At 48.0% G+C, this 26572-nt stretch overlaps 41 non-coding genes across 41 annotated transcripts; all 41 read left to right on the forward strand.

Annotated features, from left to right (window-relative positions):
* The first annotated feature begins 429 nt into the window (after nt 1-429).
* TRNAR-ACG (transfer RNA arginine (anticodon ACG)) lies at nt 430-502 on the forward strand. The gene has a single exon. It is a non-coding gene; the product is annotated as a tRNA-Arg (tRNA).
* Nucleotides 503-510: 8 nt separating this feature from the next.
* TRNAH-GUG (transfer RNA histidin (anticodon GUG)) lies at nt 511-582 on the forward strand. The gene has a single exon. It is a non-coding gene; the product is annotated as a tRNA-His (tRNA).
* Nucleotides 583-1276: 694 nt separating this feature from the next.
* Nucleotides 1277-1349, forward strand: TRNAR-ACG (transfer RNA arginine (anticodon ACG)). The gene has a single exon. It is a non-coding gene; the product is annotated as a tRNA-Arg (tRNA).
* Nucleotides 1350-1357: 8 nt separating this feature from the next.
* Nucleotides 1358-1429, forward strand: TRNAH-GUG (transfer RNA histidin (anticodon GUG)). Its single transcript has one exon. It is a non-coding gene; the product is annotated as a tRNA-His (tRNA).
* Nucleotides 1430-2123: 694 nt separating this feature from the next.
* Nucleotides 2124-2196, forward strand: TRNAR-ACG (transfer RNA arginine (anticodon ACG)). The gene has a single exon. It is a non-coding gene; the product is annotated as a tRNA-Arg (tRNA).
* Nucleotides 2197-2204: 8 nt separating this feature from the next.
* TRNAH-GUG (transfer RNA histidin (anticodon GUG)) lies at nt 2205-2276 on the forward strand. Its single transcript has one exon. It is a non-coding gene; the product is annotated as a tRNA-His (tRNA).
* A 694-nt stretch (nt 2277-2970) lies between these two features.
* On the forward strand, nt 2971-3043 carry TRNAR-ACG (transfer RNA arginine (anticodon ACG)). The gene has a single exon. It is a non-coding gene; the product is annotated as a tRNA-Arg (tRNA).
* Nucleotides 3044-3051: 8 nt separating this feature from the next.
* Nucleotides 3052-3123, forward strand: TRNAH-GUG (transfer RNA histidin (anticodon GUG)). Its single transcript has one exon. It is a non-coding gene; the product is annotated as a tRNA-His (tRNA).
* A 694-nt stretch (nt 3124-3817) lies between these two features.
* Nucleotides 3818-3890, forward strand: TRNAR-ACG (transfer RNA arginine (anticodon ACG)). Its single transcript has one exon. It is a non-coding gene; the product is annotated as a tRNA-Arg (tRNA).
* Nucleotides 3891-3898: 8 nt separating this feature from the next.
* TRNAH-GUG (transfer RNA histidin (anticodon GUG)) lies at nt 3899-3970 on the forward strand. Its single transcript has one exon. It is a non-coding gene; the product is annotated as a tRNA-His (tRNA).
* A 694-nt stretch (nt 3971-4664) lies between these two features.
* TRNAR-ACG (transfer RNA arginine (anticodon ACG)) lies at nt 4665-4737 on the forward strand. The gene has a single exon. It is a non-coding gene; the product is annotated as a tRNA-Arg (tRNA).
* An 8-nt stretch (nt 4738-4745) lies between these two features.
* On the forward strand, nt 4746-4817 carry TRNAH-GUG (transfer RNA histidin (anticodon GUG)). Its single transcript has one exon. It is a non-coding gene; the product is annotated as a tRNA-His (tRNA).
* Nucleotides 4818-5511: 694 nt separating this feature from the next.
* TRNAR-ACG (transfer RNA arginine (anticodon ACG)) lies at nt 5512-5584 on the forward strand. Its single transcript has one exon. It is a non-coding gene; the product is annotated as a tRNA-Arg (tRNA).
* An 8-nt stretch (nt 5585-5592) lies between these two features.
* TRNAH-GUG (transfer RNA histidin (anticodon GUG)) lies at nt 5593-5664 on the forward strand. Its single transcript has one exon. It is a non-coding gene; the product is annotated as a tRNA-His (tRNA).
* Nucleotides 5665-6358: 694 nt separating this feature from the next.
* On the forward strand, nt 6359-6431 carry TRNAR-ACG (transfer RNA arginine (anticodon ACG)). The gene has a single exon. It is a non-coding gene; the product is annotated as a tRNA-Arg (tRNA).
* Nucleotides 6432-6439: 8 nt separating this feature from the next.
* Nucleotides 6440-6511, forward strand: TRNAH-GUG (transfer RNA histidin (anticodon GUG)). Its single transcript has one exon. It is a non-coding gene; the product is annotated as a tRNA-His (tRNA).
* A 694-nt stretch (nt 6512-7205) lies between these two features.
* On the forward strand, nt 7206-7278 carry TRNAR-ACG (transfer RNA arginine (anticodon ACG)). Its single transcript has one exon. It is a non-coding gene; the product is annotated as a tRNA-Arg (tRNA).
* An 8-nt stretch (nt 7279-7286) lies between these two features.
* TRNAH-GUG (transfer RNA histidin (anticodon GUG)) lies at nt 7287-7358 on the forward strand. Its single transcript has one exon. It is a non-coding gene; the product is annotated as a tRNA-His (tRNA).
* A 694-nt stretch (nt 7359-8052) lies between these two features.
* On the forward strand, nt 8053-8125 carry TRNAR-ACG (transfer RNA arginine (anticodon ACG)). The gene has a single exon. It is a non-coding gene; the product is annotated as a tRNA-Arg (tRNA).
* An 8-nt stretch (nt 8126-8133) lies between these two features.
* Nucleotides 8134-8205, forward strand: TRNAH-GUG (transfer RNA histidin (anticodon GUG)). Its single transcript has one exon. It is a non-coding gene; the product is annotated as a tRNA-His (tRNA).
* A 694-nt stretch (nt 8206-8899) lies between these two features.
* TRNAR-ACG (transfer RNA arginine (anticodon ACG)) lies at nt 8900-8972 on the forward strand. Its single transcript has one exon. It is a non-coding gene; the product is annotated as a tRNA-Arg (tRNA).
* Nucleotides 8973-8980: 8 nt separating this feature from the next.
* On the forward strand, nt 8981-9052 carry TRNAH-GUG (transfer RNA histidin (anticodon GUG)). Its single transcript has one exon. It is a non-coding gene; the product is annotated as a tRNA-His (tRNA).
* A 694-nt stretch (nt 9053-9746) lies between these two features.
* Nucleotides 9747-9819, forward strand: TRNAR-ACG (transfer RNA arginine (anticodon ACG)). The gene has a single exon. It is a non-coding gene; the product is annotated as a tRNA-Arg (tRNA).
* Nucleotides 9820-9827: 8 nt separating this feature from the next.
* Nucleotides 9828-9899, forward strand: TRNAH-GUG (transfer RNA histidin (anticodon GUG)). Its single transcript has one exon. It is a non-coding gene; the product is annotated as a tRNA-His (tRNA).
* Nucleotides 9900-10593: 694 nt separating this feature from the next.
* TRNAR-ACG (transfer RNA arginine (anticodon ACG)) lies at nt 10594-10666 on the forward strand. Its single transcript has one exon. It is a non-coding gene; the product is annotated as a tRNA-Arg (tRNA).
* Nucleotides 10667-10674: 8 nt separating this feature from the next.
* On the forward strand, nt 10675-10746 carry TRNAH-GUG (transfer RNA histidin (anticodon GUG)). The gene has a single exon. It is a non-coding gene; the product is annotated as a tRNA-His (tRNA).
* Nucleotides 10747-11440: 694 nt separating this feature from the next.
* TRNAR-ACG (transfer RNA arginine (anticodon ACG)) lies at nt 11441-11513 on the forward strand. Its single transcript has one exon. It is a non-coding gene; the product is annotated as a tRNA-Arg (tRNA).
* An 8-nt stretch (nt 11514-11521) lies between these two features.
* Nucleotides 11522-11593, forward strand: TRNAH-GUG (transfer RNA histidin (anticodon GUG)). Its single transcript has one exon. It is a non-coding gene; the product is annotated as a tRNA-His (tRNA).
* A 694-nt stretch (nt 11594-12287) lies between these two features.
* On the forward strand, nt 12288-12360 carry TRNAR-ACG (transfer RNA arginine (anticodon ACG)). Its single transcript has one exon. It is a non-coding gene; the product is annotated as a tRNA-Arg (tRNA).
* An 8-nt stretch (nt 12361-12368) lies between these two features.
* On the forward strand, nt 12369-12440 carry TRNAH-GUG (transfer RNA histidin (anticodon GUG)). The gene has a single exon. It is a non-coding gene; the product is annotated as a tRNA-His (tRNA).
* Nucleotides 12441-13134: 694 nt separating this feature from the next.
* Nucleotides 13135-13207, forward strand: TRNAR-ACG (transfer RNA arginine (anticodon ACG)). Its single transcript has one exon. It is a non-coding gene; the product is annotated as a tRNA-Arg (tRNA).
* An 8-nt stretch (nt 13208-13215) lies between these two features.
* TRNAH-GUG (transfer RNA histidin (anticodon GUG)) lies at nt 13216-13287 on the forward strand. Its single transcript has one exon. It is a non-coding gene; the product is annotated as a tRNA-His (tRNA).
* A 694-nt stretch (nt 13288-13981) lies between these two features.
* Nucleotides 13982-14054, forward strand: TRNAR-ACG (transfer RNA arginine (anticodon ACG)). The gene has a single exon. It is a non-coding gene; the product is annotated as a tRNA-Arg (tRNA).
* An 8-nt stretch (nt 14055-14062) lies between these two features.
* Nucleotides 14063-14134, forward strand: TRNAH-GUG (transfer RNA histidin (anticodon GUG)). Its single transcript has one exon. It is a non-coding gene; the product is annotated as a tRNA-His (tRNA).
* Nucleotides 14135-14828: 694 nt separating this feature from the next.
* Nucleotides 14829-14901, forward strand: TRNAR-ACG (transfer RNA arginine (anticodon ACG)). The gene has a single exon. It is a non-coding gene; the product is annotated as a tRNA-Arg (tRNA).
* Nucleotides 14902-14909: 8 nt separating this feature from the next.
* On the forward strand, nt 14910-14981 carry TRNAH-GUG (transfer RNA histidin (anticodon GUG)). The gene has a single exon. It is a non-coding gene; the product is annotated as a tRNA-His (tRNA).
* Nucleotides 14982-15675: 694 nt separating this feature from the next.
* Nucleotides 15676-15748, forward strand: TRNAR-ACG (transfer RNA arginine (anticodon ACG)). Its single transcript has one exon. It is a non-coding gene; the product is annotated as a tRNA-Arg (tRNA).
* Nucleotides 15749-15756: 8 nt separating this feature from the next.
* On the forward strand, nt 15757-15828 carry TRNAH-GUG (transfer RNA histidin (anticodon GUG)). Its single transcript has one exon. It is a non-coding gene; the product is annotated as a tRNA-His (tRNA).
* Nucleotides 15829-16522: 694 nt separating this feature from the next.
* Nucleotides 16523-16595, forward strand: TRNAR-ACG (transfer RNA arginine (anticodon ACG)). The gene has a single exon. It is a non-coding gene; the product is annotated as a tRNA-Arg (tRNA).
* An 8-nt stretch (nt 16596-16603) lies between these two features.
* Nucleotides 16604-16675, forward strand: TRNAH-GUG (transfer RNA histidin (anticodon GUG)). The gene has a single exon. It is a non-coding gene; the product is annotated as a tRNA-His (tRNA).
* A 694-nt stretch (nt 16676-17369) lies between these two features.
* On the forward strand, nt 17370-17442 carry TRNAR-ACG (transfer RNA arginine (anticodon ACG)). Its single transcript has one exon. It is a non-coding gene; the product is annotated as a tRNA-Arg (tRNA).
* Nucleotides 17443-26572: the final 9130 nt, after the last annotated feature.

A 26572-nucleotide genomic window follows, 5' to 3' on the forward strand; every position in this document is an offset into this window, starting at 1 on the left:
CGAACACGAACTTGGGGTTATGAGAACTCTACAACACTGGCCTTTGATGGTAACAGCAGGGAGTCAAAAGAGATTCTTTGAAGCCCAGTGGGGTGTGTTTCTTGGACAGCGCGGACCATTACTTTTCGAGAGGCCATCTATGTCAAAGTGAAACAACCATCCTAGAAGGGGGTGGGGTTTGCTTCAAGACCACCTGTCGGCTACATAGAATGACATTGTAACATTATTACCCTTTGCTATTTTACAACAATCGAGCAGCCATAAGCAGTGATTTGACAGCAACTGAGAAGGCCTGAGCACTTTCCTTTCCATTTGAAATTGTCCAGAAAGTTAGCCGTTTAACTCAGGAATGGCTAAGATGGTGCCGATTGGCTTCTGCAGCTAGAATGACCTTTGTGAAGGCTTTGCAAAGAGTCAGGGGCAGGTGCAGGGCCAGTGGCGCAATGGATAACGCGTCTGACTACGGATCAGAAGATTGTAGGTTCGACTCCTACCTGGCTCGTCGACAATGCCGTGATCGTATAGTGGTTAGTACTCTGCGTTGTGGCCGCAGCAACCCCGGTTCGAATCCGGGTCACGGCATCTTTATGTGCTAGATGGAGTGTAATGTCCACAGCCACCTCTGTCACGGTTATGCCATTTCCGACTCCTCCTTAAGATACACACAAGGAGGAGGGAGTCTCTCTAAGACTGCTTGCAAGCAGCATCAACGCTGTGATGTATGATACCTTGATACTATCCTAGTGCCTTTAGATTACAATGTGGCACACCATAGTCAGATCACTAAAGGATTGGTCAACAGGCCAAGGTGTCCTACCATGTCATGTTACACCCGCTGGAACAAGAACGAACACGAACTTGGGGTTATGAGAACTCTACAACACTGGCCTTTGATGGTAACAGCAGGGAGTCAAAAGAGATTCTTTGAAGCCCAGTGGGGTGTGTTTCTTGGACAGCGCGGACCATTACTTTTCGAGAGGCCATCTATGTCAAAGTGAAACAACCATCCTAGAAGGGGGTGGGGTTTGCTTCAAGACCACCTGTCGGCTACATAGAATGACATTGTAACATTATTACCCTTTGCTATTTTACAACAATCGAGCAGCCATAAGCAGTGATTTGACAGCAACTGAGAAGGCCTGAGCACTTTCCTTTCCATTTGAAATTGTCCAGAAAGTTAGCCGTTTAACTCAGGAATGGCTAAGATGGTGCCGATTGGCTTCTGCAGCTAGAATGACCTTTGTGAAGGCTTTGCAAAGAGTCAGGGGCAGGTGCAGGGCCAGTGGCGCAATGGATAACGCGTCTGACTACGGATCAGAAGATTGTAGGTTCGACTCCTACCTGGCTCGTCGACAATGCCGTGATCGTATAGTGGTTAGTACTCTGCGTTGTGGCCGCAGCAACCCCGGTTTGAATCCGGGTCACGGCATCTTTATGTGCTAGATGGAGTGTAATGTCCACAGCCACCTCTGTCACGGTTATGCCATTTCCGACTCCTCCTTAAGATACACACAAGGAGGAGGGAGTCTCTCTAAGACTGCTTGCAAGCAGCATCAACGCTGTGATGTATGATACCTTGATACTATCCTAGTGCCTTTAGATTACAATGTGGCACACCATAGTCAGATCACTAAAGGATTGGTCAACAGGCCAAGGTGTCCTACCATGTCATGTTACACCCGCTGGAACAAGAACGAACACGAACTTGGGGTTATGAGAACTCTACAACACTGGCCTTTGATGGTAACAGCAGGGAGTCAAAAGAGATTCTTTGAAGCCCAGTGGGGTGTGTTTCTTGGACAGCGCGGACCATTACTTTTCGAGAGGCCATCTATGTCAAAGTGAAACAACCATCCTAGAAGGGGGTGGGGTTTGCTTCAAGACCACCTGTCGGCTACATAGAATGACATTGTAACATTATTACCCTTTGCTATTTTACAACAATCGAGCAGCCATAAGCAGTGATTTGACAGCAACTGAGAAGGCCTGAGCACTTTCCTTTCCATTTGAAATTGTCCAGAAAGTTAGCCGTTTAACTCAGGAATGGCTAAGATGGTGCCGATTGGCTTCTGCAGCTAGAATGACCTTTGTGAAGGCTTTGCAAAGAGTCAGGGGCAGGTGCAGGGCCAGTGGCGCAATGGATAACGCGTCTGACTACGGATCAGAAGATTGTAGGTTCGACTCCTACCTGGCTCGTCGACAATGCCGTGATCGTATAGTGGTTAGTACTCTGCGTTGTGGCCGCAGCAACCCCGGTTCGAATCCGGGTCACGGCATCTTTATGTGCTAGATGGAGTGTAATGTCCACAGCCACCTCTGTCACGGTTATGCCATTTCCGACTCCTCCTTAAGATACACACAAGGAGGAGGGAGTCTCTCTAAGACTGCTTGCAAGCAGCATCAACGCTGTGATGTATGATACCTTGATACTATCCTAGTGCCTTTAGATTACAATGTGGCACACCATAGTCAGATCACTAAAGGATTGGTCAACAGGCCAAGGTGTCCTACCATGTCATGTTACACCCGCTGGAACAAGAACGAACACGAACTTGGGGTTATGAGAACTCTACAACACTGGCCTTTGATGGTAACAGCAGGGAGTCAAAAGAGATTCTTTGAAGCCCAGTGGGGTGTGTTTCTTGGACAGCGCGGACCATTACTTTTCGAGAGGCCATCTATGTCAAAGTGAAACAACCATCCTAGAAGGGGGTGGGGTTTGCTTCAAGACCACCTGTCGGCTACATAGAATGACATTGTAACATTATTACCCTTTGCTATTTTACAACAATCGAGCAGCCATAAGCAGTGATTTGACAGCAACTGAGAAGGCCTGAGCACTTTCCTTTCCATTTGAAATTGTCCAGAAAGTTAGCCGTTTAACTCAGGAATGGCTAAGATGGTGCCGATTGGCTTCTGCAGCTAGAATGACCTTTGTGAAGGCTTTGCAAAGAGTCAGGGGCAGGTGCAGGGCCAGTGGCGCAATGGATAACGCGTCTGACTACGGATCAGAAGATTGTAGGTTCGACTCCTACCTGGCTCGTCGACAATGCCGTGATCGTATAGTGGTTAGTACTCTGCGTTGTGGCCGCAGCAACCCCGGTTCGAATCCGGGTCACGGCATCTTTATGTGCTAGATGGAGTGTAATGTCCACAGCCACCTCTGTCACGGTTATGCCATTTCCGACTCCTCCTTAAGATACACACAAGGAGGAGGGAGTCTCTCTAAGACTGCTTGCAAGCAGCATCAACGCTGTGATGTATGATACCTTGATACTATCCTAGTGCCTTTAGATTACAATGTGGCACACCATAGTCAGATCACTAAAGGATTGGTCAACAGGCCAAGGTGTCCTACCATGTCATGTTACACCCGCTGGAACAAGAACGAACACGAACTTGGGGTTATGAGAACTCTACAACACTGGCCTTTGATGGTAACAGCAGGGAGTCAAAAGAGATTCTTTGAAGCCCAGTGGGGTGTGTTTCTTGGACAGCGCGGACCATTACTTTTCGAGAGGCCATCTATGTCAAAGTGAAACAACCATCCTAGAAGGGGGTGGGGTTTGCTTCAAGACCACCTGTCGGCTACATAGAATGACATTGTAACATTATTACCCTTTGCTATTTTACAACAATCGAGCAGCCATAAGCAGTGATTTGACAGCAACTGAGAAGGCCTGAGCACTTTCCTTTCCATTTGAAATTGTCCAGAAAGTTAGCCGTTTAACTCAGGAATGGCTAAGATGGTGCCGATTGGCTTCTGCAGCTAGAATGACCTTTGTGAAGGCTTTGCAAAGAGTCAGGGGCAGGTGCAGGGCCAGTGGCGCAATGGATAACGCGTCTGACTACGGATCAGAAGATTGTAGGTTCGACTCCTACCTGGCTCGTCGACAATGCCGTGATCGTATAGTGGTTAGTACTCTGCGTTGTGGCCGCAGCAACCCCGGTTCGAATCCGGGTCACGGCATCTTTATGTGCTAGATGGAGTGTAATGTCCACAGCCACCTCTGTCACGGTTATGCCATTTCCGACTCCTCCTTAAGATACACACAAGGAGGAGGGAGTCTCTCTAAGACTGCTTGCAAGCAGCATCAACGCTGTGATGTATGATACCTTGATACTATCCTAGTGCCTTTAGATTACAATGTGGCACACCATAGTCAGATCACTAAAGGATTGGTCAACAGGCCAAGGTGTCCTACCATGTCATGTTACACCCGCTGGAACAAGAACGAACACGAACTTGGGGTTATGAGAACTCTACAACACTGGCCTTTGATGGTAACAGCAGGGAGTCAAAAGAGATTCTTTGAAGCCCAGTGGGGTGTGTTTCTTGGACAGCGCGGACCATTACTTTTCGAGAGGCCATCTATGTCAAAGTGAAACAACCATCCTAGAAGGGGGTGGGGTTTGCTTCAAGACCACCTGTCGGCTACATAGAATGACATTGTAACATTATTACCCTTTGCTATTTTACAACAATCGAGCAGCCATAAGCAGTGATTTGACAGCAACTGAGAAGGCCTGAGCACTTTCCTTTCCATTTGAAATTGTCCAGAAAGTTAGCCGTTTAACTCAGGAATGGCTAAGATGGTGCCGATTGGCTTCTGCAGCTAGAATGACCTTTGTGAAGGCTTTGCAAAGAGTCAGGGGCAGGTGCAGGGCCAGTGGCGCAATGGATAACGCGTCTGACTACGGATCAGAAGATTGTAGGTTCGACTCCTACCTGGCTCGTCGACAATGCCGTGATCGTATAGTGGTTAGTACTCTGCGTTGTGGCCGCAGCAACCCCGGTTCGAATCCGGGTCACGGCATCTTTATGTGCTAGATGGAGTGTAATGTCCACAGCCACCTCTGTCACGGTTATGCCATTTCCGACTCCTCCTTAAGATACACACAAGGAGGAGGGAGTCTCTCTAAGACTGCTTGCAAGCAGCATCAACGCTGTGATGTATGATACCTTGATACTATCCTAGTGCCTTTAGATTACAATGTGGCACACCATAGTCAGATCACTAAAGGATTGGTCAACAGGCCAAGGTGTCCTACCATGTCATGTTACACCCGCTGGAACAAGAACGAACACGAACTTGGGGTTATGAGAACTCTACAACACTGGCCTTTGATGGTAACAGCAGGGAGTCAAAAGAGATTCTTTGAAGCCCAGTGGGGTGTGTTTCTTGGACAGCGCGGACCATTACTTTTCGAGAGGCCATCTATGTCAAAGTGAAACAACCATCCTAGAAGGGGGTGGGGTTTGCTTCAAGACCACCTGTCGGCTACATAGAATGACATTGTAACATTATTACCCTTTGCTATTTTACAACAATCGAGCAGCCATAAGCAGTGATTTGACAGCAACTGAGAAGGCCTGAGCACTTTCCTTTCCATTTGAAATTGTCCAGAAAGTTAGCCGTTTAACTCAGGAATGGCTAAGATGGTGCCGATTGGCTTCTGCAGCTAGAATGACCTTTGTGAAGGCTTTGCAAAGAGTCAGGGGCAGGTGCAGGGCCAGTGGCGCAATGGATAACGCGTCTGACTACGGATCAGAAGATTGTAGGTTCGACTCCTACCTGGCTCGTCGACAATGCCGTGATCGTATAGTGGTTAGTACTCTGCGTTGTGGCCGCAGCAACCCCGGTTCGAATCCGGGTCACGGCATCTTTATGTGCTAGATGGAGTGTAATGTCCACAGCCACCTCTGTCACGGTTATGCCATTTCCGACTCCTCCTTAAGATACACACAAGGAGGAGGGAGTCTCTCTAAGACTGCTTGCAAGCAGCATCAACGCTGTGATGTATGATACCTTGATACTATCCTAGTGCCTTTAGATTACAATGTGGCACACCATAGTCAGATCACTAAAGGATTGGTCAACAGGCCAAGGTGTCCTACCATGTCATGTTACACCCGCTGGAACAAGAACGAACACGAACTTGGGGTTATGAGAACTCTACAACACTGGCCTTTGATGGTAACAGCAGGGAGTCAAAAGAGATTCTTTGAAGCCCAGTGGGGTGTGTTTCTTGGACAGCGCGGACCATTACTTTTCGAGAGGCCATCTATGTCAAAGTGAAACAACCATCCTAGAAGGGGGTGGGGTTTGCTTCAAGACCACCTGTCGGCTACATAGAATGACATTGTAACATTATTACCCTTTGCTATTTTACAACAATCGAGCAGCCATAAGCAGTGATTTGACAGCAACTGAGAAGGCCTGAGCACTTTCCTTTCCATTTGAAATTGTCCAGAAAGTTAGCCGTTTAACTCAGGAATGGCTAAGATGGTGCCGATTGGCTTCTGCAGCTAGAATGACCTTTGTGAAGGCTTTGCAAAGAGTCAGGGGCAGGTGCAGGGCCAGTGGCGCAATGGATAACGCGTCTGACTACGGATCAGAAGATTGTAGGTTCGACTCCTACCTGGCTCGTCGACAATGCCGTGATCGTATAGTGGTTAGTACTCTGCGTTGTGGCCGCAGCAACCCCGGTTCGAATCCGGGTCACGGCATCTTTATGTGCTAGATGGAGTGTAATGTCCACAGCCACCTCTGTCACGGTTATGCCATTTCCGACTCCTCCTTAAGATACACACAAGGAGGAGGGAGTCTCTCTAAGACTGCTTGCAAGCAGCATCAACGCTGTGATGTATGATACCTTGATACTATCCTAGTGCCTTTAGATTACAATGTGGCACACCATAGTCAGATCACTAAAGGATTGGTCAACAGGCCAAGGTGTCCTACCATGTCATGTTACACCCGCTGGAACAAGAACGAACACGAACTTGGGGTTATGAGAACTCTACAACACTGGCCTTTGATGGTAACAGCAGGGAGTCAAAAGAGATTCTTTGAAGCCCAGTGGGGTGTGTTTCTTGGACAGCGCGGACCATTACTTTTCGAGAGGCCATCTATGTCAAAGTGAAACAACCATCCTAGAAGGGGGTGGGGTTTGCTTCAAGACCACCTGTCGGCTACATAGAATGACATTGTAACATTATTACCCTTTGCTATTTTACAACAATCGAGCAGCCATAAGCAGTGATTTGACAGCAACTGAGAAGGCCTGAGCACTTTCCTTTCCATTTGAAATTGTCCAGAAAGTTAGCCGTTTAACTCAGGAATGGCTAAGATGGTGCCGATTGGCTTCTGCAGCTAGAATGACCTTTGTGAAGGCTTTGCAAAGAGTCAGGGGCAGGTGCAGGGCCAGTGGCGCAATGGATAACGCGTCTGACTACGGATCAGAAGATTGTAGGTTCGACTCCTACCTGGCTCGTCGACAATGCCGTGATCGTATAGTGGTTAGTACTCTGCGTTGTGGCCGCAGCAACCCCGGTTCGAATCCGGGTCACGGCATCTTTATGTGCTAGATGGAGTGTAATGTCCACAGCCACCTCTGTCACGGTTATGCCATTTCCGACTCCTCCTTAAGATACACACAAGGAGGAGGGAGTCTCTCTAAGACTGCTTGCAAGCAGCATCAACGCTGTGATGTATGATACCTTGATACTATCCTAGTGCCTTTAGATTACAATGTGGCACACCATAGTCAGATCACTAAAGGATTGGTCAACAGGCCAAGGTGTCCTACCATGTCATGTTACACCCGCTGGAACAAGAACGAACACGAACTTGGGGTTATGAGAACTCTACAACACTGGCCTTTGATGGTAACAGCAGGGAGTCAAAAGAGATTCTTTGAAGCCCAGTGGGGTGTGTTTCTTGGACAGCGCGGACCATTACTTTTCGAGAGGCCATCTATGTCAAAGTGAAACAACCATCCTAGAAGGGGGTGGGGTTTGCTTCAAGACCACCTGTCGGCTACATAGAATGACATTGTAACATTATTACCCTTTGCTATTTTACAACAATCGAGCAGCCATAAGCAGTGATTTGACAGCAACTGAGAAGGCCTGAGCACTTTCCTTTCCATTTGAAATTGTCCAGAAAGTTAGCCGTTTAACTCAGGAATGGCTAAGATGGTGCCGATTGGCTTCTGCAGCTAGAATGACCTTTGTGAAGGCTTTGCAAAGAGTCAGGGGCAGGTGCAGGGCCAGTGGCGCAATGGATAACGCGTCTGACTACGGATCAGAAGATTGTAGGTTCGACTCCTACCTGGCTCGTCGACAATGCCGTGATCGTATAGTGGTTAGTACTCTGCGTTGTGGCCGCAGCAACCCCGGTTCGAATCCGGGTCACGGCATCTTTATGTGCTAGATGGAGTGTAATGTCCACAGCCACCTCTGTCACGGTTATGCCATTTCCGACTCCTCCTTAAGATACACACAAGGAGGAGGGAGTCTCTCTAAGACTGCTTGCAAGCAGCATCAACGCTGTGATGTATGATACCTTGATACTATCCTAGTGCCTTTAGATTACAATGTGGCACACCATAGTCAGATCACTAAAGGATTGGTCAACAGGCCAAGGTGTCCTACCATGTCATGTTACACCCGCTGGAACAAGAACGAACACGAACTTGGGGTTATGAGAACTCTACAACACTGGCCTTTGATGGTAACAGCAGGGAGTCAAAAGAGATTCTTTGAAGCCCAGTGGGGTGTGTTTCTTGGACAGCGCGGACCATTACTTTTCGAGAGGCCATCTATGTCAAAGTGAAACAACCATCCTAGAAGGGGGTGGGGTTTGCTTCAAGACCACCTGTCGGCTACATAGAATGACATTGTAACATTATTACCCTTTGCTATTTTACAACAATCGAGCAGCCATAAGCAGTGATTTGACAGCAACTGAGAAGGCCTGAGCACTTTCCTTTCCATTTGAAATTGTCCAGAAAGTTAGCCGTTTAACTCAGGAATGGCTAAGATGGTGCCGATTGGCTTCTGCAGCTAGAATGACCTTTGTGAAGGCTTTGCAAAGAGTCAGGGGCAGGTGCAGGGCCAGTGGCGCAATGGATAACGCGTCTGACTACGGATCAGAAGATTGTAGGTTCGACTCCTACCTGGCTCGTCGACAATGCCGTGATCGTATAGTGGTTAGTACTCTGCGTTGTGGCCGCAGCAACCCCGGTTCGAATCCGGGTCACGGCATCTTTATGTGCTAGATGGAGTGTAATGTCCACAGCCACCTCTGTCACGGTTATGCCATTTCCGACTCCTCCTTAAGATACACACAAGGAGGAGGGAGTCTCTCTAAGACTGCTTGCAAGCAGCATCAACGCTGTGATGTATGATACCTTGATACTATCCTAGTGCCTTTAGATTACAATGTGGCACACCATAGTCAGATCACTAAAGGATTGGTCAACAGGCCAAGGTGTCCTACCATGTCATGTTACACCCGCTGGAACAAGAACGAACACGAACTTGGGGTTATGAGAACTCTACAACACTGGCCTTTGATGGTAACAGCAGGGAGTCAAAAGAGATTCTTTGAAGCCCAGTGGGGTGTGTTTCTTGGACAGCGCGGACCATTACTTTTCGAGAGGCCATCTATGTCAAAGTGAAACAACCATCCTAGAAGGGGGTGGGGTTTGCTTCAAGACCACCTGTCGGCTACATAGAATGACATTGTAACATTATTACCCTTTGCTATTTTACAACAATCGAGCAGCCATAAGCAGTGATTTGACAGCAACTGAGAAGGCCTGAGCACTTTCCTTTCCATTTGAAATTGTCCAGAAAGTTAGCCGTTTAACTCAGGAATGGCTAAGATGGTGCCGATTGGCTTCTGCAGCTAGAATGACCTTTGTGAAGGCTTTGCAAAGAGTCAGGGGCAGGTGCAGGGCCAGTGGCGCAATGGATAACGCGTCTGACTACGGATCAGAAGATTGTAGGTTCGACTCCTACCTGGCTCGTCGACAATGCCGTGATCGTATAGTGGTTAGTACTCTGCGTTGTGGCCGCAGCAACCCCGGTTCGAATCCGGGTCACGGCATCTTTATGTGCTAGATGGAGTGTAATGTCCACAGCCACCTCTGTCACGGTTATGCCATTTCCGACTCCTCCTTAAGATACACACAAGGAGGAGGGAGTCTCTCTAAGACTGCTTGCAAGCAGCATCAACGCTGTGATGTATGATACCTTGATACTATCCTAGTGCCTTTAGATTACAATGTGGCACACCATAGTCAGATCACTAAAGGATTGGTCAACAGGCCAAGGTGTCCTACCATGTCATGTTACACCCGCTGGAACAAGAACGAACACGAACTTGGGGTTATGAGAACTCTACAACACTGGCCTTTGATGGTAACAGCAGGGAGTCAAAAGAGATTCTTTGAAGCCCAGTGGGGTGTGTTTCTTGGACAGCGCGGACCATTACTTTTCGAGAGGCCATCTATGTCAAAGTGAAACAACCATCCTAGAAGGGGGTGGGGTTTGCTTCAAGACCACCTGTCGGCTACATAGAATGACATTGTAACATTATTACCCTTTGCTATTTTACAACAATCGAGCAGCCATAAGCAGTGATTTGACAGCAACTGAGAAGGCCTGAGCACTTTCCTTTCCATTTGAAATTGTCCAGAAAGTTAGCCGTTTAACTCAGGAATGGCTAAGATGGTGCCGATTGGCTTCTGCAGCTAGAATGACCTTTGTGAAGGCTTTGCAAAGAGTCAGGGGCAGGTGCAGGGCCAGTGGCGCAATGGATAACGCGTCTGACTACGGATCAGAAGATTGTAGGTTCGACTCCTACCTGGCTCGTCGACAATGCCGTGATCGTATAGTGGTTAGTACTCTGCGTTGTGGCCGCAGCAACCCCGGTTCGAATCCGGGTCACGGCATCTTTATGTGCTAGATGGAGTGTAATGTCCACAGCCACCTCTGTCACGGTTATGCCATTTCCGACTCCTCCTTAAGATACACACAAGGAGGAGGGAGTCTCTCTAAGACTGCTTGCAAGCAGCATCAACGCTGTGATGTATGATACCTTGATACTATCCTAGTGCCTTTAGATTACAATGTGGCACACCATAGTCAGATCACTAAAGGATTGGTCAACAGGCCAAGGTGTCCTACCATGTCATGTTACACCCGCTGGAACAAGAACGAACACGAACTTGGGGTTATGAGAACTCTACAACACTGGCCTTTGATGGTAACAGCAGGGAGTCAAAAGAGATTCTTTGAAGCCCAGTGGGGTGTGTTTCTTGGACAGCGCGGACCATTACTTTTCGAGAGGCCATCTATGTCAAAGTGAAACAACCATCCTAGAAGGGGGTGGGGTTTGCTTCAAGACCACCTGTCGGCTACATAGAATGACATTGTAACATTATTACCCTTTGCTATTTTACAACAATCGAGCAGCCATAAGCAGTGATTTGACAGCAACTGAGAAGGCCTGAGCACTTTCCTTTCCATTTGAAATTGTCCAGAAAGTTAGCCGTTTAACTCAGGAATGGCTAAGATGGTGCCGATTGGCTTCTGCAGCTAGAATGACCTTTGTGAAGGCTTTGCAAAGAGTCAGGGGCAGGTGCAGGGCCAGTGGCGCAATGGATAACGCGTCTGACTACGGATCAGAAGATTGTAGGTTCGACTCCTACCTGGCTCGTCGACAATGCCGTGATCGTATAGTGGTTAGTACTCTGCGTTGTGGCCGCAGCAACCCCGGTTCGAATCCGGGTCACGGCATCTTTATGTGCTAGATGGAGTGTAATGTCCACAGCCACCTCTGTCACGGTTATGCCATTTCCGACTCCTCCTTAAGATACACACAAGGAGGAGGGAGTCTCTCTAAGACTGCTTGCAAGCAGCATCAACGCTGTGATGTATGATACCTTGATACTATCCTAGTGCCTTTAGATTACAATGTGGCACACCATAGTCAGATCACTAAAGGATTGGTCAACAGGCCAAGGTGTCCTACCATGTCATGTTACACCCGCTGGAACAAGAACGAACACGAACTTGGGGTTATGAGAACTCTACAACACTGGCCTTTGATGGTAACAGCAGGGAGTCAAAAGAGATTCTTTGAAGCCCAGTGGGGTGTGTTTCTTGGACAGCGCGGACCATTACTTTTCGAGAGGCCATCTATGTCAAAGTGAAACAACCATCCTAGAAGGGGGTGGGGTTTGCTTCAAGACCACCTGTCGGCTACATAGAATGACATTGTAACATTATTACCCTTTGCTATTTTACAACAATCGAGCAGCCATAAGCAGTGATTTGACAGCAACTGAGAAGGCCTGAGCACTTTCCTTTCCATTTGAAATTGTCCAGAAAGTTAGCCGTTTAACTCAGGAATGGCTAAGATGGTGCCGATTGGCTTCTGCAGCTAGAATGACCTTTGTGAAGGCTTTGCAAAGAGTCAGGGGCAGGTGCAGGGCCAGTGGCGCAATGGATAACGCGTCTGACTACGGATCAGAAGATTGTAGGTTCGACTCCTACCTGGCTCGTCGACAATGCCGTGATCGTATAGTGGTTAGTACTCTGCGTTGTGGCCGCAGCAACCCCGGTTCGAATCCGGGTCACGGCATCTTTATGTGCTAGATGGAGTGTAATGTCCACAGCCACCTCTGTCACGGTTATGCCATTTCCGACTCCTCCTTAAGATACACACAAGGAGGAGGGAGTCTCTCTAAGACTGCTTGCAAGCAGCATCAACGCTGTGATGTATGATACCTTGATACTATCCTAGTGCCTTTAGATTACAATGTGGCACACCATAGTCAGATCACTAAAGGATTGGTCAACAGGCCAAGGTGTCCTACCATGTCATGTTACACCCGCTGGAACAAGAACGAACACGAACTTGGGGTTATGAGAACTCTACAACACTGGCCTTTGATGGTAACAGCAGGGAGTCAAAAGAGATTCTTTGAAGCCCAGTGGGGTGTGTTTCTTGGACAGCGCGGACCATTACTTTTCGAGAGGCCATCTATGTCAAAGTGAAACAACCATCCTAGAAGGGGGTGGGGTTTGCTTCAAGACCACCTGTCGGCTACATAGAATGACATTGTAACATTATTACCCTTTGCTATTTTACAACAATCGAGCAGCCATAAGCAGTGATTTGACAGCAACTGAGAAGGCCTGAGCACTTTCCTTTCCATTTGAAATTGTCCAGAAAGTTAGCCGTTTAACTCAGGAATGGCTAAGATGGTGCCGATTGGCTTCTGCAGCTAGAATGACCTTTGTGAAGGCTTTGCAAAGAGTCAGGGGCAGGTGCAGGGCCAGTGGCGCAATGGATAACGCGTCTGACTACGGATCAGAAGATTGTAGGTTCGACTCCTACCTGGCTCGTCGACAATGCCGTGATCGTATAGTGGTTAGTACTCTGCGTTGTGGCCGCAGCAACCCCGGTTCGAATCCGGGTCACGGCATCTTTATGTGCTAGATGGAGTGTAATGTCCACAGCCACCTCTGTCACGGTTATGCCATTTCCGACTCCTCCTTAAGATACACACAAGGAGGAGGGAGTCTCTCTAAGACTGCTTGCAAGCAGCATCAACGCTGTGATGTATGATACCTTGATACTATCCTAGTGCCTTTAGATTACAATGTGGCACACCATAGTCAGATCACTAAAGGATTGGTCAACAGGCCAAGGTGTCCTACCATGTCATGTTACACCCGCTGGAACAAGAACGAACACGAACTTGGGGTTATGAGAACTCTACAACACTGGCCTTTGATGGTAACAGCAGGGAGTCAAAAGAGATTCTTTGAAGCCCAGTGGGGTGTGTTTCTTGGACAGCGCGGACCATTACTTTTCGAGAGGCCATCTATGTCAAAGTGAAACAACCATCCTAGAAGGGGGTGGGGTTTGCTTCAAGACCACCTGTCGGCTACATAGAATGACATTGTAACATTATTACCCTTTGCTATTTTACAACAATCGAGCAGCCATAAGCAGTGATTTGACAGCAACTGAGAAGGCCTGAGCACTTTCCTTTCCATTTGAAATTGTCCAGAAAGTTAGCCGTTTAACTCAGGAATGGCTAAGATGGTGCCGATTGGCTTCTGCAGCTAGAATGACCTTTGTGAAGGCTTTGCAAAGAGTCAGGGGCAGGTGCAGGGCCAGTGGCGCAATGGATAACGCGTCTGACTACGGATCAGAAGATTGTAGGTTCGACTCCTACCTGGCTCGTCGACAATGCCGTGATCGTATAGTGGTTAGTACTCTGCGTTGTGGCCGCAGCAACCCCGGTTCGAATCCGGGTCACGGCATCTTTATGTGCTAGATGGAGTGTAATGTCCACAGCCACCTCTGTCACGGTTATGCCATTTCCGACTCCTCCTTAAGATACACACAAGGAGGAGGGAGTCTCTCTAAGACTGCTTGCAAGCAGCATCAACGCTGTGATGTATGATACCTTGATACTATCCTAGTGCCTTTAGATTACAATGTGGCACACCATAGTCAGATCACTAAAGGATTGGTCAACAGGCCAAGGTGTCCTACCATGTCATGTTACACCCGCTGGAACAAGAACGAACACGAACTTGGGGTTATGAGAACTCTACAACACTGGCCTTTGATGGTAACAGCAGGGAGTCAAAAGAGATTCTTTGAAGCCCAGTGGGGTGTGTTTCTTGGACAGCGCGGACCATTACTTTTCGAGAGGCCATCTATGTCAAAGTGAAACAACCATCCTAGAAGGGGGTGGGGTTTGCTTCAAGACCACCTGTCGGCTACATAGAATGACATTGTAACATTATTACCCTTTGCTATTTTACAACAATCGAGCAGCCATAAGCAGTGATTTGACAGCAACTGAGAAGGCCTGAGCACTTTCCTTTCCATTTGAAATTGTCCAGAAAGTTAGCCGTTTAACTCAGGAATGGCTAAGATGGTGCCGATTGGCTTCTGCAGCTAGAATGACCTTTGTGAAGGCTTTGCAAAGAGTCAGGGGCAGGTGCAGGGCCAGTGGCGCAATGGATAACGCGTCTGACTACGGATCAGAAGATTGTAGGTTCGACTCCTACCTGGCTCGTCGACAATGCCGTGATCGTATAGTGGTTAGTACTCTGCGTTGTGGCCGCAGCAACCCCGGTTCGAATCCGGGTCACGGCATCTTTATGTGCTAGATGGAGTGTAATGTCCACAGCCACCTCTGTCACGGTTATGCCATTTCCGACTCCTCCTTAAGATACACACAAGGAGGAGGGAGTCTCTCTAAGACTGCTTGCAAGCAGCATCAACGCTGTGATGTATGATACCTTGATACTATCCTAGTGCCTTTAGATTACAATGTGGCACACCATAGTCAGATCACTAAAGGATTGGTCAACAGGCCAAGGTGTCCTACCATGTCATGTTACACCCGCTGGAACAAGAACGAACACGAACTTGGGGTTATGAGAACTCTACAACACTGGCCTTTGATGGTAACAGCAGGGAGTCAAAAGAGATTCTTTGAAGCCCAGTGGGGTGTGTTTCTTGGACAGCGCGGACCATTACTTTTCGAGAGGCCATCTATGTCAAAGTGAAACAACCATCCTAGAAGGGGGTGGGGTTTGCTTCAAGACCACCTGTCGGCTACATAGAATGACATTGTAACATTATTACCCTTTGCTATTTTACAACAATCGAGCAGCCATAAGCAGTGATTTGACAGCAACTGAGAAGGCCTGAGCACTTTCCTTTCCATTTGAAATTGTCCAGAAAGTTAGCCGTTTAACTCAGGAATGGCTAAGATGGTGCCGATTGGCTTCTGCAGCTAGAATGACCTTTGTGAAGGCTTTGCAAAGAGTCAGGGGCAGGTGCAGGGCCAGTGGCGCAATGGATAACGCGTCTGACTACGGATCAGAAGATTGTAGGTTCGACTCCTACCTGGCTCGTCGACAATGCCGTGATCGTATAGTGGTTAGTACTCTGCGTTGTGGCCGCAGCAACCCCGGTTCGAATCCGGGTCACGGCATCTTTATGTGCTAGATGGAGTGTAATGTCCACAGCCACCTCTGTCACGGTTATGCCATTTCCGACTCCTCCTTAAGATACACACAAGGAGGAGGGAGTCTCTCTAAGACTGCTTGCAAGCAGCATCAACGCTGTGATGTATGATACCTTGATACTATCCTAGTGCCTTTAGATTACAATGTGGCACACCATAGTCAGATCACTAAAGGATTGGTCAACAGGCCAAGGTGTCCTACCATGTCATGTTACACCCGCTGGAACAAGAACGAACACGAACTTGGGGTTATGAGAACTCTACAACACTGGCCTTTGATGGTAACAGCAGGGAGTCAAAAGAGATTCTTTGAAGCCCAGTGGGGTGTGTTTCTTGGACAGCGCGGACCATTACTTTTCGAGAGGCCATCTATGTCAAAGTGAAACAACCATCCTAGAAGGGGGTGGGGTTTGCTTCAAGACCACCTGTCGGCTACATAGAATGACATTGTAACATTATTACCCTTTGCTATTTTACAACAATCGAGCAGCCATAAGCAGTGATTTGACAGCAACTGAGAAGGCCTGAGCACTTTCCTTTCCATTTGAAATTGTCCAGAAAGTTAGCCGTTTAACTCAGGAATGGCTAAGATGGTGCCGATTGGCTTCTGCAGCTAGAATGACCTTTGTGAAGGCTTTGCAAAGAGTCAGGGGCAGGTGCAGGGCCAGTGGCGCAATGGATAACGCGTCTGACTACGGATCAGAAGATTGTAGGTTCGACTCCTACCTGGCTCGTCGACAATGCCGTGATCGTATAGTGGTTAGTACTCTGCGTTGTGGCCGCAGCAACCCCGGTTCGAATCCGGGTCACGGCATCTTTATGTGCTAGATGGAGTGTAATGTCCACAGCCACCTCTGTCACGGTTATGCCATTTCCGACTCCTCCTTAAGATACACACAAGGAGGAGGGAGTCTCTCTAAGACTGCTTGCAAGCAGCATCAACGCTGTGATGTATGATACCTTGATACTATCCTAGTGCCTTTAGATTACAATGTGGCACACCATAGTCAGATCACTAAAGGATTGGTCAACAGGCCAAGGTGTCCTACCATGTCATGTTACACCCGCTGGAACAAGAACGAACACGAACTTGGGGTTATGAGAACTCTACAACACTGGCCTTTGATGGTAACAGCAGGGAGTCAAAAGAGATTCTTTGAAGCCCAGTGGGGTGTGTTTCTTGGACAGCGCGGACCATTACTTTTCGAGAGGCCATCTATGTCAAAGTGAAACAACCATCCTAGAAGGGGGTGGGGTTTGCTTCAAGACCACCTGTCGGCTACATAGAATGACATTGTAACATTATTACCCTTTGCTATTTTACAACAATCGAGCAGCCATAAGCAGTGATTTGACAGCAACTGAGAAGGCCTGAGCACTTTCCTTTCCATTTGAAATTGTCCAGAAAGTTAGCCGTTTAACTCAGGAATGGCTAAGATGGTGCCGATTGGCTTCTGCAGCTAGAATGACCTTTGTGAAGGCTTTGCAAAGAGTCAGGGGCAGGTGCAGGGCCAGTGGCGCAATGGATAACGCGTCTGACTACGGATCAGAAGATTGTAGGTTCGACTCCTACCTGGCTCGTCGACTATGCCGTAGTTCAGGATGTAGGGATAGCTGCGGTTTTAAAGTTTGGCAGAATAAGAGTGGAAAAGGATAAATTGTCGTGGCGCGCGAAGCGCGCCAGAAATTTCTGTGTGGGGGCGTGGCCAAAAAGTAGGTGTGGCTAAAATGGGTGTGGCCAAAAGTGAGTGATTTTTCCCAATCTATAGCATGTTTTTCCCACCTTGACTACTGCAACTCTCTCCTTAATGGCCTAACCTTACGCAGGCTATCCCCCCCAGTCTATTATGAATGCTGCTGGTAAACTAATACACCTCACTAATCGATCCATGACTGCTTCCCCTCTCTGCCAATCCCTTCACTGTCTTCCCCTACCCCACCGTATAAAATTTAAAATTCTAACCACAACATGCAAGCCATCAACCCACCTCCCTTAGTGTAATGTAAGCTCTAAGAGCAGGGTCCTCCTGTCCCTTCTGTATTGAACTGTACTGTAAGTGTGCTGTCCCCCTTCTACATTGTAAAGTGCTGCGTAAACTGTAGCACTATATAAATCGTGTATAATAATAATGTATTGTGCTACTTTTCCTCTTTGTATAGGCCAAATAGGGCATGGAGGTACGCTGAAGATGTTGTGGAAGTAAAATAAGCTTCACAGAGGTCAGCAATTAAAGCTTCCAGCATATTTCAGGACCAGCAATGATAACCCTTAGCAAAGTGTTAGGGCCAGCAATAACCTCAAGTCAGTGGGGTATTTAAGTTTAATAATTCAACAGCTGCAAAAAAACAGAGAACCATCTAAAAACTCAGTCACACACTGAAAACAGGCCATGCACTCAGGCACACTGTCCCATTACAGTGCTAGACGCTCTACCAGACAACTTCCCCTTTACTCCACAAGCAACCGCATTCTGCCAACGCTGGCAGTGCTGGCAGCCCTGAGTCCCAACAGTCTGCAAGTACTGTAAACTAAATGTCAGGAGCTGCAGGATTGTTCTGCAGACCACAGATAGGTTTCTGACTCCCCTCGGCCATTGCTTATGAAGCCTTGTACACACAGGCCATGATGAAGTTGTATTGATGGGCACAGGTGAGGTTGTATTGATGGGCACAGGTGAGGCTGCATTAATGGGCACAGGTGAGGCTGCCTTGATGAGCACAGGTGAGGCTGCATTGATGGGCACAGGTGAAGCTGCATTGGTGGGCACTGATGAGGCTGCATTGATGACCACAGTTGAGGTTGCATTGATGGGCACAGGGCAGACTGCATTAATGGGCACAGGTAAGGCTGCATTGATGGGTACAGGTAAGGCTGCATTGATGGGCACAGGTGAGGCTGCATTAATGGGCACAGGTGAGGCTGCCTTGATGAGCACAGGTGATGCTGCATTGATGGGCACAGGTGAGGCTGCATTGATGGGCACAGGTGATGTTGCATTGATGGGCACTGGTGAGGCTGAATTGATGGTCACTGGTGAGGCTGAATTGATGGGCACTGGTGAGGCTGCATTGATGGGCACTGGTGAGGCTGAATTGATGGGCACTGGTGAGGCTTTATTGATGAGCACTGATGAGGCTGCATTGATGGCCACTGGTGAGGCTGCTTTGATGGGCACTGATCAGGCTGCACTAATGAGGCTGCATTGTTGGGTACTGGGGAGGATGCACTGATGGGCACTGGTGAAGCTGCACTGATGGGCGCTGGTGAGGTTTCACCGATGGGCGCTGATAAGCTGCACTGATGATGCGGCACTAATAGGCTGTCCTGATGGGCACTGATGCGCACCGATGGGCTGCATTGATGGGCAGTAATAAAGTTGTTATTAATATTTATTTTTGTAACTTCTGCATAAAACATTTAACAGGGTCATTTCATTAGATAATTTATGAGGGCATGTTTAGGGGCAGAATTAGGGGTGAGGCAGGTTAGAGGTTTGGTGGGGCAACTGGTGGCGAGTAACCCTTAAGGCTTGGCTAGTAGCTCAGGACTTGAAATTTTGAGCCCTGAGGTGACATTGGCCAGTTCAATAGAAACTGGTCGATCTTTCGGCCCGTTTGTAGGGCACCCGGTCTGACAAAAGGCAGCTGTTCGGCTGGCTTCTGTCAAAGGCTCATGACCAAAAAAGGTCTGCTGTTTGGATCCCGATAAGCGCTGACTAGAGTGTTCTGGTGGGGTCGTCACCCTGTCAGAACACAATAAAACAACAGGGGAGGTCGCTGTACTAACATCGGACTGTTAGTACAGCAGCTCGTACCTGAGCTGGCAATTTTTTTGTATAAGCCACTGGGTTAAATGAAAACGGGTATTGCTAGGATTGTGAATGACCTAGGGCACTCAGTGGCACACAATTTTTTTTTTCAAAAAGCGCATAGCATGCCATGGTGAGCAGCTGGCATGTACAGAAGTCACCCAACAGCGGGAGTGGCATAAAAACGTTAGGTTAAATAGAATCTGAGCCTACTTGCTAGATACTGTATACTCTACACATATAACAGTGTTTGTACCCACAAATATGCCTTAATTACTGTGCTAGTCTAACAAACACACATAAACCTTAGCACAAAAGATCATTTTATATATGTTTTTCTGTAAACAGAATATAGAGCACTAATACTTTGATCTTACCTAAAAGAAGAACGGTTTTAAATTTGCTGGGAACTACTTTGAAATCAGCAACTGTTAAGGCAATAAACCCATTGCTAAGACATACAGTATGTAAGGAGCAACAAAGTATAGAAATCGAATATTAAGGTGCAGTGCTTAGTGTAGCACCCTCTAGCTAGTATGCTAAGTGTATATAGGTTAGCTGTTAGTGTAGGCAAATTGGGTTGGCTGAAAGCCAGGCCTGGGTTGTGAATCTGGCGGAGATCCATCGAAAAAAAAAAATATTAAAAGCCAGCAGTTACAAATTCTGCAGCTGCTGACTTTTAATATATGGACACTTAGCTGTCCAGGGAGCCCGCGATGTTGGCAACCGAAGCTGAACTGTGTGTCTCCCAGAAGACAGCAGGGGGGGGGGGGGCAGAGTAGGCGCCGGAAGTGGCATAGGTCACCACGATCACTACGGTGATCTATGGCAGGAAGTGAGAGCAAATACCTGTATTAGACAGGTATCTGCTCCCTCCGGAAAAGTGCCAAATGCGACACCGGAGGAGGGGGATTCCAAAAAGTAGAAGTTCCATTTTTGGGTGGGGCCCTGGCCAATCCCCAGCAAACTGGGCTGGCAGAGGGCAGACTCACCCCATAAATAGACATGAGTTATTCCAGCAGGGGCAAGGGGGTGGAAGATAGAGATGGAGTGCTGAGGAGGTTGTCGATGGACCTTGAGGGTGCCCCCTAGTCTGGGGAGGGGGGTGACATTGGGCCTGGGGCTCGGGTGCTGGAAGATTCCCCCAAAAACACATGGAGGAAAACCTTCCTGGAGGCACGGGAACAAAGAGAAGACAACAGGAGCAAGTCAGCACGTCCGGGAGATCTCCTGAGAGTCAGCCAGGTGGGCTGGTGAGTGTCAGTCTGGAGGACTGTGCTGCAGTGTCTGTCTGGAGGACTGTGGGGAAAAGTTAGCCTGGAGGGCTAGGAAAGGGGTTGCTGCAGCCAGGAGGGCTGGCAGGTCCTGAAGAGATGGTGCTAGGATCAGTGACCACAGAGAGGAAGTGCTGGGAAAGTGTAAGCTGTGAAAAGGATGTGGATGGTGCGCCTATTCTATTCCCCTTATATTATCAAATCATACAAAAAACAAAAAAATTGAAATCCTATATGAAAATACAAAAAAATTAAAAAATAAATAAACTGTCCAATCAACATAAAGTCTAGGGCTTGAAATAATCAAATGAATAAGTATTCCTTCCAAGGTGGACTGTTAATAATAACTGTGCCCAAAGAATGACTGTTAGACAGTTCTTATATAGATCTTATAGCTGAAAGAAAAAGGCCTGCTCCACACCTTCAGGTGAAATGGCCGCTCGACTCAGGACACAAGTCAAAACAACGCTCACACGAGCTTCCTTCCACTTCACAATTATGTACCACTTTGTGTTGGTATATCACGTAAAATCCCAATGAAATACATTTACGTTTGTGGTTGTAACATGACAAAATGTGCAAAATTTCAAAAGGTGTGAATAATTTTTCAAGGCACTGTACCTAAGCACTTAAAATCCCCCTTAACCACTTCAATACAGGGCACTTAGACACCTTCCTGCTCAGACCAATTTTCAGCTTTCAGTGCTGTCGCAGTTTGAATGACAATTGCGCGGTCATGCTACACTGTGCCCAAACTAAATTTTTATCATTTTGTTCCCACAAATAGACCTTTCTTTTGGTGGTATTTGATCACCTCTGCGGTTTTTATTTTTTGCTAAACAAATAAAAAAAGACCGAAAATTTTGAAAAAAATAAAAGTTTTGCTTTTGTTTCTGTTAAAAAAAATTGTAAATAAGTAAGTTTTCTCTTTCACTGATGGGCACTGATAAGGCAGCACTGACAGGCACTTATACGGCGGCACCGATGAGGTGGCACCAATGAGCGGGCACTGACGGGCACTGACGATGGGCACTGATATGCGGCACTGATGGGCACTGGTAGGCGGCACTGATGGGTGGCACTGATATGCAGCACTGATGGGCATTGATAGGCGGCACTGATGGGCACTGATACGTGGCACTGGGTGGCACTGGTTGGCACTGATGGGCACTGATGGGCGACACTGATGGGCAATGAAAGGCGGCACTGCTGGGCCCTGCTGGGCACTGATAGGGTGGCGCTGATAGGTGGCACTAATAGGCGGCACTGCTCGGCACTGATGGGCACTGATAGGCGGCACTGCTGGGCACTGATGGGCACTGATACGTGGCACTGATGGGCACTGATATGCGGCACTGATATGAGGCACTGATGGGCATCCCTGGTGGCACTGGCAGTGGTAGGCATTGAAGTGGGCACTGACTGGCAGCTGCCTGGGCACAGATTGGCAGCTGCCTGGGCACACAGTGGCATTTCCCTGGTGGTCTAGGGGCATACCTGGTGGTCAAGTGTGGATCACTTCCCTGGTGGTCCTGGGCTGCTTCTCTGGTGGTCCTGGGTAGGATCCGAAGGGGGGTTGTGCTGATAAACAATCAGCACAGACCCCCCCTGTCAGGAGAGCAGCCGATCGGCTCTCCTCTACTCGCGTCTGTCAGACGCGAGTGAGGAAAAGCCGATCACCGGCTCTTCCTATTTACATTGTGATCAGCCGTGATTGGACACGGCTGATCACGTGGTAAAGAGTCTCCGTCGGAGACTCTTTACCTAGATCGGTGTTGCAGGGTGTCAGAATGACACCCCGCAACAACGATCGCCGCGATGCGTGCCCCCGGGGGCGCGCAGCGGCTCGATATTCCTGATCACGTCATATGACGTCCGATCAGGAATATCAAACCACTTTGCCGCCGTCATTCTGTAATAGGGCGGGCGGCAACTGGTTAAACAAATGTTGAGCCCCTCCTACCCCCACATACATATGTAGCCACGGTGTTAGCACTACTGACAAACAATCCGTCAAATCACCCCACTGCCAGACTTCATGCATTCTTTCCAGAGACAATGAACAGTCTTTTGCAAGCTTTGTTTTTGTTGTTTTATTGGGGGGTACAACTTGGATAGGGATAGGGATATGGGATGCACATATAATTCATCATTGCCATCATATTTAAAGATTCCAGTTAGAGCCTGAAGATTGAATGTGCATAATAGACTAGATATAAATCTTCCCCTGCATCTCCGTGCAGACTATTACTGCTCCTGCATCTCCATGCAGACTACTGTTCCTAAGGGTTCTCCATTCGTCACTGAGTGAGGGGCAGAAACATCACTTTTGACCTTGTAAAAGCAATGGTCTTAGATCTCTTCACCTCCTGCCCAAACTTGCTTCCTCCTGTACAGACTTGATTCCCCTTGCACAAACTTGTAGTTACTAATTGAAGTATGACACATCCTCTTCTATTGGGTATTTTGAATTCACTCTGAATAAGCCCCTCTACTGGCTCTGGTGGCTCGCTGCTACTAGGCCTGAGGCCTGCAGAACCACTCCCCGGAGGCCTAGTAGTAAAAGCCTGTCTTCTAGGAAATGGACTACTGCTCCCAGCCTGCCCAACTTGTAAACCATGTGCCCTCCGGCCACACTGATTTTACACACATCCCCACAGTCTCTTCTCTGATCCAGGACTCCACACCATCCACCGTGTGCATGATAAAGACTCTGCTAATGACCGTGTAGAAGCAGTACCGTGTCTGACAGCTTCTCCTGCCCGTCTGCTCCAGGAGTTCCCTGCCACCGACCGCATGGTGACAGAGACATTGCCAATGACCGTGTAGAGGCAATGTTCCTTCACAGCTCTCCTTCACAGATCGGTACACCCCACCCCCCCAGATGGGGGTGTCCTCCTGCGGCTGTCTAGCACTCCATTCCTCACTTCACCCAGCCGACTTCTCCTCCCCAGTGACATGTGACCTCAGCTCATATAGGAGGCCCACCCCCTGCCAACACCAGATAGGGATTGGTCAGGGCTCCCACATGTGCTGCCTGCCACTCCAGCTCTTGGCCCAGCCTCTCCTCCAGAACATTCTTCCTGGAAGCAGGGGAGGCGCCTCAGAACTGGAGCACAAGTGATCACACCCACTGCTACTTTGACCACTCCCAGCCCCCAGATCAAAACAGACAGGCCTAGCTTGCAGCATAAGACTGCCTAAATTTGCCTGTGCTGAACAAACCCTAGTTATATAACCCTTACTAGCACCTACCTACTGGTAGAGGGTGCTACACACGCATGTACAAATGTAAATGCACGCATCAGAGGCACCTAAATATGAAAACGTGGACATGTTACACATAGGGATAAGCCGAAAACCCCCCGGTTCGGTTCACGGCAGAACATGCGAACAGGCAAAAAATTTGTTCAAACACGTGAACACCGTTAAAGTCTATGGGACACGAACGTGAAAAATCAAAAGTGCTAGTTTTAAGGGTTAATATGCAAGTTATTTTCATAAAAAGTGAAACCCGGGTCTTGCCCAAAGGGACATGTATCAATGCAAAAAAAGTTTTAAAAACGGCCATTTTTTCGGGAGAAGTGATTTAAATAATGCTTAAAATGAAACAATAAAAATGAAATATTCCTTTAAATTTCATACCCGGGGGGTGTCTATAGTATGCCTGTAAAGTGGCGTCTTTTTCCTGTGTTTAGAACAGTCCCTGCACAAAATGACATATCTAAAGGAAAAAAAGTAATTTAAAACTACTCGCGGCTATAATGAATTGTCTATGGTATATGCATGGTATTGTCATAAAAAGTGTTTGGGGACCTGGGTCCTGCCCCAGGGGACATGTATCAACGCAAAAAAAGTTTTAAAAAAGGCCGTTTTTTCGGGAGCAGTGATTTTAATAATGCTTAAAGTGAAACAATAAAAGTGAAATATTTCTGTAAATTTCTTACCTGCGGGATGCAGGTATAGTATGCCTGTAAAGTCGTGCATTTTTCCCATGTTTAGAACAGTCCCTGTACAAAATGACATTTCTAAATTAAAAAAAGTCATTCAAAACTACTTGCGGCTATAATGAATTGTCGGGTCTCGGCAATACAGATAAAAGTAATTGAAAAAAATGGTATGGGGGTCCCCCCAAAGATCCATACCATGAATATTTAGGGGAACCCCGAACCAACATTTTTTTAAAAAATGCTTGGGGGTCCCCCCAAATTCCATACCAGGCCCTTCAGGTCTGGTATGGATATTAAGGGGAACCCTGCGCCAATTTTTTTTTTTAAAAATGGAGTAGGGGTCCCCCTCAAAATCCATACCAGACCCTTCAGGTCTGGTATGGATTTTAAGGGGAACCCCGTGCCAAAATTAAAAAAAAATGGCATGGGGTCCCCCCAAAAATCCACACCAGACCCTTATCCCATAACGGGATGTGGGGGTTTTTTTTCTGGTCTGGCGGAGCGAGAGAAGAAGATGAATGGACTTCGTGGGACATTTTTATTTTTTTATTTTTTAATAAAGGACTTGTCCCAAGATGTGTCTTGTGGTTTTTTAACATTTTGACACTTTTTGTCAATGTACCCGTTACTATTTCAAACGGGGGGGGGCAGGATCTGGGGGTCTCCTTTTTAAAGGGGGCTTCCAGATTCCGATAAGCCCCCCGCCCACAGACCCCCACAACCACTGAGCAAGGGTTGTGGGGATGAGGCCCTTGTCCCTGTTAGGTACCTGGTAGTTGAGCCTGACTGGTGGAAGGAGACCTCTCTTAAACGCTGGTTCAGGAGCCGCTGGAAGTGGGAACAGTGGTCTCCTGAGCGCAGTGCGTAGGAGGGCCTGATGCAGGTTCCAGCAGAAGCAGATACCGGAACTGGAAGGATGTCCCTCAGGGATGGCTGAGCTGCGGATGCAGGCAGGCTGGTGCAGACCGGGAGGCAGGCAGACAGATGCGAAGACAGCAGCTGGATGCAAAACAAGCAGGCGGAGAGCAGCGTCACAGGACACAGGCAAGCAAGGTCAGACAGTCCGTTTTGGCAGGAGATCAGGCAGGAATAAACAACAGGGATGATCCAAGGAATCATCAGGCAGGCAGTAATTCGGCAACAGGTAACAGAATAAGCAAGGTCAGGCAAGCCGGGTCGGATAGGAGACTGGAGAATGGTCAGACGTAGCCGGGTCACTAGCAAAATAACAGATAGGCAGATACAGGAACTTCAGGTGCAGAGCTGCAGACGAACAGCACCTGACATGAGCACCTGTCATTCTTTTAAAGGGACCTTGGCGCCCAAAACAGCGCTAGCACGAACAGGCGCGCGCGCGCACCCGCGAACGCGCGTACGGGCACACGCGGGAGTGCTCCGGCGCCCCCTGGTGGGAAGTTGAGCTGAATTGTCCTAGAAAGACTCCTCGTGCCCCTGCGTGCACGCAGATTTTCCCGACGGCTACTGACATGCCCCTGACATTGCCCCCCCCCCAACGGGCAGCCTCCGGATGCCCAGATAACTCTTCTTTTCAGGATGGGCAGAGAAATAGGCATGAATCAAACGTTTGGCATGAATATTACAGTCAGGTTCCCATGAGTTGTTTTCCGGACCATACCCCTTCCACTTAATTAAAAACTGTACTTGCCCAGACCTCTTT

Source organism: Aquarana catesbeiana, linkage group LG03 (assembly GCF_042186555.1).
Source record: "Aquarana catesbeiana isolate 2022-GZ linkage group LG03, ASM4218655v1, whole genome shotgun sequence".
Lineage (NCBI taxonomy): Eukaryota > Metazoa > Chordata > Amphibia > Anura > Ranidae > Aquarana > Aquarana catesbeiana.